Genomic DNA, 11,517 nt, shown 5'->3' with positions numbered 1-11,517 from the left:
AGGTTCCAAATACTCTTCAATGCTCTCACAAACGGATTTAGGGTTTCTGGACTTCAAAAGGGGCTAAGGGGACTGAGGGGAGGGCATTAAGTCCTTTAAATAGGGTGCAACCCCGAAGATTAGGGTTTTTCTCTCTTCAGCACCAACTTGCCGAGTCTAGCCTCCGACTCGCCGAATCGATCACTTAACGTGTGACCAGAATCGCGACTCGACTCGCCGAGTCTATCCATCGACTCGCCAATTCGGACTTCCATATTTACACTAAGAACCCTGAACTTGCACTTCCGAACTCGGGGTGTTACAAACTGGAAATTATTTTTTAGATTAATGTTTAGTTTGAGGGGGCATGTTGAGAAAAGTAAAGGTTTAGATCAAACTTAAACATTAATCTTTGTTATTCGAAGGGTAGAAATGGTATTATATGTATTTTTGTATGGGTGTGTCTTGTAAAGTGTAGGAGGAAACGGGTTTATACGCAAGTTGTAGCTCGGGTTATGGATATATTCATGAAGTTATGACCCGGGTATATATTCTAGCTGAACCGATCAGTTGATTCATTCTCTCAAGATATTTTATGAGTTCACCTACTTTTCTCTCGTTCACTGTAACAGATTAGGGTTTGTTCATAACGTTTCTTTGTTCTTAGATCACATAGATTCTCCAGTTCATATGAGTGTGAGTGGTTTATGTAGTAAGGTTTCTTTTGTAATCTGTTGATGTATAAACCATCTGTTTCATGATTAAATGAAATGATGAAGTTGGGAATTGTTGAGTTGATTAGATTTTTATATAATTGTCAAAGCCCTTGCATCCAGAATTAAAAAGATTATCGGCTCGGTGGTGGATGAGGTCTAGACTGGATTCATTGAGGGACGCAATATTTTAGATGAATCACTTATTATAAACGAAATTGTTTCTTGGGTTAGAAAGTGTAAAAAACAGGCGTTCCTTTTCAAAATTGATTTCGACAAGGCTTTCGATTCACTTAATTGGAACTACCTGGATTCTTCGATGTTTCAATTGGGTTTTGGCAACAGATAGCGGTTCTAGATCAGGGGATGTCTCTCGTATGCTAGAGCTTTTGTGTTAATCAATGGATCTCATTCTCAAGAGTTCTCTATCACCAAAGGAGTCCGCCAAGGCGATCCCTTATCTTCGTTTCTTTTTATCATCGCAATGGAAGGCTTGAATGTTGTCATGAAATCCACGGTGCAACCATACAATTTTCAGGGGCTCCAAATTCCTTATAACGGTTCAAGCATATCACACCTCCTTTACGCTGACGATGCAATCTTTCTAGGTGAATGGACTAGATCCAAATTTGCCAACATGTCTCGTTGCTCAAATGTTTTCATGCCATTTAAGGGCTAAAGGCCAATCTTCAAAAATCTAAAGTTTATGGCATTGGTGTCAGTGATATCGAGGTAAATAATTGCACGCGTATATTAGGGTGTGAGGTCGCTTCGTTTCCTTTCGTTTATTTGGGGGTGACTATGGGGAAAATATGGCACTTAAGAAGAACTAGAAAATTGTTATTGACAAGGTTCGAGGTAGATTGTCCAATTGGAAATGTAAAACACTATCTTTCTGTGGAAGGCTTAGTTTAGTGAAATCGGTCCTTGGAAGTATCCCTTTATTTTACTTCTTGGTTTTTTAAGCTCCTTCTTGTGTTATTGATGCACTAGAGAGAATTAGGTGTAATTAACTGTAGGGAGGTTGTGAGGAGAATAACAAGATTTGTTGGGTTACTTGGAAAACCGTCCTTGGTCCCAAATATAATGGCAGATTAGGGGTGGGATCACTTCGGAGTCTTAACATTACTCTCTTGCTAAATAGTTATGGCGACTTAAAACTAATAGCGAGTCCATCTGGAGCAAAGTTATTCAGGGAATTCATAATCTCAATCAAAAACCATCCATCACTTTTGCTAAAAAATCATCTCTTGGTGTTTGGCGAAATATTTCTAGTATTATCAAAAACCTTGATAATCTTGGTATTGATCTAAAAACTATTTTTCTCTTGTAAGGTGGGTTGTGGATCTAATTTGTTGTTTTGGCAAGATCCTTGGTTGAATGATGTGTCAGTTGCTTCCCGATTTCCTAACATTTACGCTCTGGAGAAAAGAAAATCTTGTGTTGTTTCAGATAGGCTAAATCAATCTGGCCTCAATTGGGATTGGAAAATAGCTCCCCGTAATCATATTGTTAGTCCTGTCAAACCCAAAAAATAATAAGGGTACAATGGACTCCAAATACACTGCTTTTAATACACTAAAAAGCAGTACAAGGCAAGCAGGATCGAACCACAGAGACACGGGATAAAAGTCTATACCTCTTTGCACAAGGTATAGTGATCACAAAAGGGGGTTTTGTTTGCAAAAGTAAAATAATAAAATAACAATTTACTTTAAAAACATTTAGAAAATGAAATAAACTTGTAAACAATTTGATTGAATGGTTCTAGTTCTAGTTCTTAACGTCGTTGTTCAACTTGATAATGACCTGATGTAATTCATGATTGTTATTCTAAGTTGGTACTGAAAGATATTAACACGCTCTAATACCTCCCGCTTGCCAAATTATCTAACCTAAACAGGCTATTTGGCTAGACCTAGCTTTACTAATTCAACCTAAACATGCTCTTAGATTGTATTGAAAAACCACATTTAAGTTTTGTACAAGCTTCCCAACAATGTTTATTTCTTCTCATACGCTCGAAAGTGTGAAAACATGTGATATATGTTTTACAATAAGAAAACTTATTGTTTGTTACCAATTATTAACGTAATAGAATGGTTAGGTGCCCTAAAAGTTAATTAACTACACAAAATTTCAATTCATGAAAGTGGTCAATCAAACACAAATCAAATTCAAGGATTATAGTCTAAACAAAAACACAATCTCTATAATAGAATCACAAATCAAACATCAAATCATATGCTTAAAGTCAAGCAATCAACATGTTTTGAACAAGAACTGGAAATTTGGGTTTCTTAGCCACACATGGCTAAGAACAAATCAATCAAAAAGAAAGATGGAATTGAAATGTTTAATGCTTAAAAAATGAAATCAAAAGTTTTTGTAATGATTAGTAGCCTTCAAAATTTCCCAAAAATCTCCCAAAATCGCCAGAGAAAGCTCCAAAAACCGTCTGTCTGTGATAAGTGTCTATCCCCTCCAGTTTAGCACCAAAATTAATTGTTCACGTGGATTCCATGAGACCATGCGTTTTTGCATGGCCATGCCTTTTACCCATGTGTTTTTGGCATTGTCATGTGTCTTGACTGTGTGTTTTTAGCATGGCCCATTCTTTTTTCTAAAATTCCAATAAGTCTTCATTGTTGGCTCATTCTTCAATCTAGCTTCACCATGACTCATGTTGCTCAAATATAAGATGAGAAAGGAAAAAACACGACCCGTGTTAGTATGACATGAACTGTGTTTCAAACGAATTCCTTCGCTATGATGATAATGCAACAATGACTTGGGTTATGTCTTCATATTTTCTTCCATGCAATGACTGACTCACCTTTTCTTCATGCTGCAAAGCTCCATGCTCCATGTTCCATGTTCCAAGTTCTATGTTACATGCTCCATGCTCCATGCTCCATGCTCCAAGTTCCATGCTCCAAGCTCCCTAATGCCTACAAAATAAATCAAAATTAATGAAGTACAGAAATTCTTAATAAAATATTCAATTGACTAATTAATTAACTAAATACAAGAATTATGAAGTAGAATGCTATGAAATGACAAAAATAAACATGCAAAATAGGTGCATAAAATGCACTTATCAAACCTCCCCAAGCTTAAACTTTCTTGTCCTCAAGAAGTAAAAAAAATTAAGAATCACCCTAGAGAAGAAGATAGGTGACTAAAGAGAAACTAAGATGAAAAGAACAGAAGGAATAAAAAGAACCTAAAGGGAATTAAGAGTGAATGCATGCAATAAAAGAAAAACAAATGAAAATAACATATGTACAAGAAGATTAACAAAGCTTCAAAGAATTTTTTTTTTCAAACATTAATGCAATAAACAAAACAAAACGAACAAATTCAATCCAATTAACCTCATTATGTCATACAATCGAAAGTGTACATGTCGTGCCTTGAGATAACTTGGAATTAACCCTACAAAGATATATAACATTCAACATAAGATTTTTAGCCACTCCGTAACACAACTCAACAAAATCAAAAGTTACAACCTTGTTCACTTTACCGGTATTGGGTTAGCACATGGAACAAATTATGGTCTCACTCTTGTGAAAACATGTGACGAAAAACATGCTCAATCATCTTCATTTTACAAAGCATGACAATGACTGACTCCAACTATTTGTTGGCTAACAACAATCTTTTTCTAAAAAAATATTTTCTAAAAATTCCCTAATATTAACCAGATTGGTTACATGTTTCAAACCACTTACACCAGTTAAAATAGTTCACAGATAGCCCCGATGTCATAAGTTCAAGTTCAAGTCCAAGGGGATCTTTTGACAACCAAACTTATTTCCTAGCTATGTTCATTTATGCAACTCAAGTGTTGTGGAATTGTCCACTTATTGACTTTTTTTACTCTTTTTTTTATCTATTTTTTCCTTCTTTTTTTGATGCGACATAAACAGAGGAGTGAGTATAGTTGTGAGGGGAGAGTACCATATCTACATGTTTAAGTTATTTGTTCGGCCTAATTCTTTATATTTTCTTCCTTGACAATTCTATTGTTGGGGCATCTCACGGTCTATTACCGTGAGAGACTTCTAATGCATTTTTTGGGGGACTGATGTAAACATGCAAAGACATGTAAATATAGTTGGAAACAATGTCCCCATGCAGGATACTTAGAAGCGAATAGGTAGAAAAGACTTTTTTGAGCGCTGGAAAATTCAAGTGACTGAAATTTTATATTCATTTATTATTCTTTTGAATTTGGAGTTTGGGTATGATTGAGCACTTACTACTCATAAGACCGATCGTGTGTTCCTAAAGCTAACCTATACCTGATGTTATGTTTCGGTGTTCATAACCTCATCATTTTCTGTTTTGCACGAGTAGCTTCGAGAGATGTGTTCTTGTGTGATTAGATTGCTTCAAGATTTTTTTAATGAAAAACGAACAAGTTCTAATCTCAAGCCATGACTCATTTACCACTTCAACAGATTCAAGAAGATTTGGTTCCTTTAGATTGATTTTTTTAATATGCAAAAAGATAAAAATGCTAAAAACAAAAAAAATCGAAATTTAAAAAAATACAAACTAAGAAAGAGTTGAATACAAAATCTTTTTGTAATTTTTTTTTGTGACTAACTATGCGAAATGCAAAGAAATTGAGAAAAAGAAGAAAAAAATTGAAATATATATATATATATATATATATATATATATATATATATATATATATATATATATATATATATATATATATATATATATATATATATATATATATATGCATTTGAAATGTTTTTGATGAAATGCATGTGTAAACTAGAACCTAATGTACAAAGACCCCCTCTCAAGACTTAATATTAATCATCATCCTTGATGATCAGAGAGGGTAGGGCAACCTAGTAGGGGGGGGGGGGGGGGGGGTTCTTGTAACGTTTGGGTCAATTGTTGAACGAAGGCGTTGGTTGCAGACAAATTAGCGCAAATGTCGGCAATAACTTGATCAAGGTGATCAAAATGCATCATGTATGTGTCATGGTACTTAGTCGCCCGCCGGGTGTAGAAGTAACATGGGGTCTCTTCCGGGGCAACAGAAGTGGATCCCCCTACAGTGGGAAGAGTGGAGTGAGCGGGGGGATAGGGAGATTAGCACGAGCGTCATCTTCGTGGTCGACGACCAGCCGCTCAGGAGCTCTCGATATGGGCTCGGGGGCATGTGGAATGGAATTTGCAAAACACCATCGAGTCTAAGTGATGTCCTTCTGGAGCTAGAGGGAACTGACGTCCCCAGCAGGAACTCGGAAATATGGCTCACCACTACTAGAAAAACAGCCTTTTACGACGCTCATTGCGCGTCATAAAACGCTTAGACGACGCGCAAATGCGCGTCAAGGAAGGCCCTGTCATAAAGAGAGACGACGCGCATTTACGACGCGTATTTACGATGCGCATTTATGACGCGCATTTACGACGCGCGGTTATGAAGCGCAATGCGTATCAAGGAAGGCCCTGTCATAAAGGAAGACGACATGCATTTGTGTGTCGTAATCTTACGACGCGCGTGTTTATGACACACAATGCGTATCAAGGAAGCCCCTGTCAAGAAAGGTCATGTCATAAATAAAGACGACACACATTTTTGCGTATCGTAATTTTAAATTTTTTTTAAAAAAAAATTATTTATAGATATACTAATTTTCAAATTAAATTTGCATTTTCATAATAAAAAATAAAATACCATATACAAAAAATACAATACATTGCACAAAATTTAATGTCATACAAATAATCATTCCAATAGTAGACAAATGTAACATTTCAGCATTTTTTATATAATTAACTAAATTATTAGCCAAATTTCCTAAAATACCAACATACTTTTCTATGAAGAGCATTAACACTATTCTTTTCCATCAAAAACTTCAAAACTTGCATAATTAAATGAATGTGTAATCAGCTACATAAATTTGTGTGAGCATATGGCAATAGAAAGAGAAGACGATAATCAGAAACGAAAATTTTTGGCATTGCAAACCATCAAAATTATTGGAAGTATATGTATACTTCATGTTGGAGGCGTTGACTTTCTGTCATTTTATAGCAATTTGTCTACTTAATATATAAAGACTCCAACAATAAATAGATACGTTATGTTACCTTGACGCATCTCTGTTGTCCAAAAGTATCCTGAAGTAGGAGCTTTCTTCATATTTGGAAGACTCTCTATTCCCCAAATCAATCAATCCACACACAACACAAGTGAAGTGGAGAAAGAACTACATTAAAACTTAACAGTTTCAATCTCTTCAAGATTCAAAATTCAAGAAACTCTGAAGTGTCATTGCACTCATTACATAAGATCCAAACCTGCAATTTTCACATTTATCCATTCACTTATACTCTTTCAATCTCTTCAAGATTCAAAATTCAAGAAACTCGTAATATAATACCTTCTTTTGTCTGTAATTTTCAGGCATCACAGTAGCTTCAATCTGAGAATTACAAAACAAACCAACTTATAGAAACGAAAGATGATCAAGAATTTGTTGTTTAAAATTAAATTTTCACAGTCACAGATTCAATAGTTGCACCTCTTCATCTAGTCTCTCCACATCATAGACATATCCATTACTGATTTTGAGCATATGGGACAAGAGTTTCTGTAATAATATCCATTGAAATTTAGCTAAAATTTCACAAGATTTGGAAATGAACTAATCCAAGACAAGTTTAGATTGACTTACTTATTACGCTTAATCATCTCGTGATAGCATTCTGAGTGCATTGTGTGCCCAAATTTCATCACAGTTGTGTCTTTTAGCGAGCAAAATAAGAAAAGGTATTACATCATCATCATACCAGTTGGTGTATTCAGAAGATTTGATGGCCGACTAGTTGAGAGCATCGTGCCTGCATCAGGGGCAATTGTGGAACATAACGTAAGACTATTTGGTTGGTTAAACCCATCAAACCATGAACCCTAAAATCCATTCCAGTAAGCTTTCCATTTAGCTCTGGCAACACCTTTCCCACAGCCTATTTTTTTATAAAATATAAAAAGATTTATAAAAAAGAATATAAAATTTACAATTTCAATTTATATAAGAATAATTTATACCTTGGCAGCAAACGACAAGAAACAAGATTTATAAAAAAAAGATTTATAAATATTTTTTTATAAAAAGAGTTATAAAAAAAGACATAAATGCCCTCCTAATCCTTATCATCAAATGCTAACACAAACAATCTTCCAGAAATTAGGGACACATTTGCTACATCCTAATTTGAAGTTGTCTAATATTGAAAAAAAATAAGAATAATAATTTAAGATGCTAAACTCACCAACAACTACTTTTGTCAAACCAGGAAGATCGACCAAGGTTAAGTTCACAACTGTCAACATCATACATTATTAAGTGAGTTAATTGTTAATAAGTAAAGAACTTAAAGTTAATAATACTATCTTTAAGTAAAAGGTTAAATATCTCAAAATTAGGAGAATAGATACTGAGATATATATGAACTGATGAAATCTGTTTGCTTCGTCCTCTCTCACGATCAGTCTCATCAGAGATTTCCTTCCTCACAGTAGTTGCACAAGAAAAACGATGAAGATATGTTTATTGATTATACGAATCTTCAAACTATGAAATTTGGTGGTTCCTGAAAGAAGACAGAAAGATAAGATGTATAAAATGAAAATGAAAGAATAATACATATTTGGGGGTGGGGGAGGGGGGCTAGCTTACATCATGATAATGTTGAGATAATACTAAAAGAAGCAGCATGATTCATCCATAATCACAAAGTCTACATTTTTCATGTTTTACTTTTCTTGTATGTTAGACCAAACCCCCCCCCCCCCCCCCCCATGTTTATGATACAAGATGCTATAACTTACGGGATGTTTACAGTTACTTTGAATTAATTCATTGGGGCTTAGTTTCAAAAAGACAAAAGATGTAACGAAATTAGTTTTTGCTGTATGTAAGATAAATTGTGTGATTTTGGTTGTTTGTTATGATTGGTCCGCAAGTATGAATGCTTGAAGGAGGCTCTGAGCAGATTGCGTTTCATTGGGAGTACCCGAAATAACCACAATGTGATCACTTGTTCCTGAACGTGGCTCATGCACAACCACTTTTGCACCCGAAATCTGCTTTTACATAAAACCAAAATGCTTATTTATTTATAGCAGTCAACAAACCAATTTTCAATGCTATAATAGAAAAGTATATGGAAGTAGAATTCCAATTCCAATTACATGTCTTAAACGAGTGAGGTTGCTTCCATTCTCCCCATAAACCAAAGCAATGACAGTTTAGGGTACTAGAATTTCCACACTCATGTTACTCACTATAGCAGCAGATCTACCTACAGAAGTTGACCATGTGCTAATATCTTGTCCCATCTAAAATAAATAAAGAAACAATTCAATTCTCAAACATCAAAAATAGGAAGAAGAAAAAAGAAAAAAGAATAATACCGGAAGGTGCCATTTTCCAGGTGTCATAGGACGATCTATGCTACTACTTGAGAGTTTGAGATTATCCATAGCTTGAGTTAAATTAGTATTATGCTGATTAGGATAATGTGACATGGCAACAAAAGATTGATGGTGTGTATATGTACCCTTTTTGGTCCAGTTCCAGTTTCATGGCTATTTGACATTTTATTTGAGAATAAGTTGTTTCTTAGTCTTCCAGTAACACTGTATAAAGCATCTCTTACATTTATCATCTCTCCTGTCACCTTTTCTTAAAAATAAAAATAAAATTATAACAGATACTTTGTATGTATAGTAAATTGGTTAAATGCAAGAAATGGTGCTCACCAACACTACTTGATTAGTTTCAGGTGCACACTTAGGAACTTGATGATCACCAACTATCTTTATAAAAGCACCAGTCATCTTTCTCATATCTGCAACTATGGACCCACCTTTACCCAACAGACAACCCATTTGGTTTTGTGAAATCACAAGTCTAGCAGAAACTTGGGACCCACTTGATGACGCCATATCCATCCCCTTTTGAAACCTAGACTCCACATACCTATTGAATATAAGAATCATTACTTTTTGTGAAGCCAGATTTCTTGACTCTGCTGCACTCTTCTTACAGTTAAAAAAAGGAAACAACACCTTGATCTTACCTACAATTGTAGCTGCTTCAGAAAACCAAGATTGTCTTTGAAGAACTCAACACTTTGATCATAGGAAGCAAGCATGCCTATGTTCAATGCCATTGCCCTAACCACAGTGGGACCAACACCTTTCCAGAGAGCTAAAACTCCTTCATCTGCAGTGATTCTGTAGAGGGTATGGAATGGGTTTGTGTAGTTACTACGTTGGGCTGGCATCAGCTTGCATACGGATGAGTGCCAGCTCAGCAGGGCTTCCTACACAGGCTCCGATAGCACCAGCTTTCAGACCGCAGAAAGATTTTTGATATAAAGGTAATGTCTTTCCATCGTTGGCTTCAAGTGCCTTGTTTCTCATAATCCTATCAAGTAATTAAAGAGTCACATAAACAACCAAAAAACAATAAATCTGTGTTTTTTTGGTTAACGAACCATTAATGGTGTACCTGAATGTACCAAGTCTGGTTGTTGTGTATGTAGCTTGTCTAAGTAATCCATCAGAAAGAACCTGTTCAAAACAAATTGCTTCATAGATCAGTAGAAGAACAATAATGAATGTAGTACTAAGGTATGATAAAGAAATGAGAACTAGGGAAGGGGTTATGAAGAATCAGAGTAAGATCAACCTTACAAATCTATAGAGATGCACATTTTAGTACCCTACAAAACATATTCTTTTCCAGTCACTCAACACTTAGACAACTAATTTGGTTGAGAGCTCACCAAAGTCGGTGGGGGCATACAACAAAAATCGCTGAGAAGAGTCGGGGACTGAGGAGCAAGGGAAAAACCCTAACTAACCTCAAATTAATCGGTTTTACTGAAAAAAGGCAAAAATCGAGAGAGAGTTGGAGTTTACCTATATAGCCGCTTGATATGGTACCGCCGATCCACCTTCTTCTTCTACCACCAGTGTTAGTAACTAGAACGTGGAGAAAGCATCGATACAGTAGAGTCGTAGCCGATGGGGAAGAAAAATGATGAATTGATGAAGGAGGTGTAACAGGTATTTGATATAAGAGACGGTGAGGGCAACATAATTTTTGATGGGAACTATGTGTGGTCGCGAAGGGGCTGAAATCAATTAGACACAAGAACACCACCACATCTTCCCCTTCATTGCTCTATTTTTCAGGGTCCAAGTAGATCACTCTTACTGCCGACGATGGAGGCGAGAATATTGGTGGTTCAAGGCCGGATTTGCGGATGAAGAAAGTTATTCTGAAAACCCTCGCAGAAGAAGAAAAAGAGAAGGTGATGAAGAAGAACAGTTATTGAAAGATGGGAGGAGGTGGAAACAAAATAAAAACTAGAGATTGGAGTGGTGGGAAGAATCGAAAGACACGGTCAATGATATATATGAAATTAATAGGTGATAAATGTGTTTGCTAACCCCGGTAAAGGATTAAGCTAAACCCATGAACAACACTGTGTAAGGAAAGTCTGAAGAAGAAGCAATGGAGAATTCGGAGCACCTAAGAAGCGAAGGAATCCGATGACGGTGTGTTTGTGGAGACGAGGGAGAAGAAGGTGGGGGTTTAAAAAATTGATCCATAATTTTAGTGTGAGGGTCGATTTGGAAGAAATCTCAAACACTTAACCTAAAACATGATGTGAAGCAATTGATCCTTAATTTGAGGCTAGAAGAGGAAAAGAGGGGTAGAGACGAGGGAGAAGAAGGTGGGGTTTAAAAAATTTAGGGATT

This window comes from Lactuca sativa, chromosome 3 (genome assembly GCF_002870075.4).
Source record: "Lactuca sativa cultivar Salinas chromosome 3, Lsat_Salinas_v11, whole genome shotgun sequence".
Classification (NCBI taxonomy): domain Eukaryota; kingdom Viridiplantae; phylum Streptophyta; class Magnoliopsida; order Asterales; family Asteraceae; genus Lactuca; species Lactuca sativa.
Note: the sequence above shows the minus strand (reverse complement) of the source record.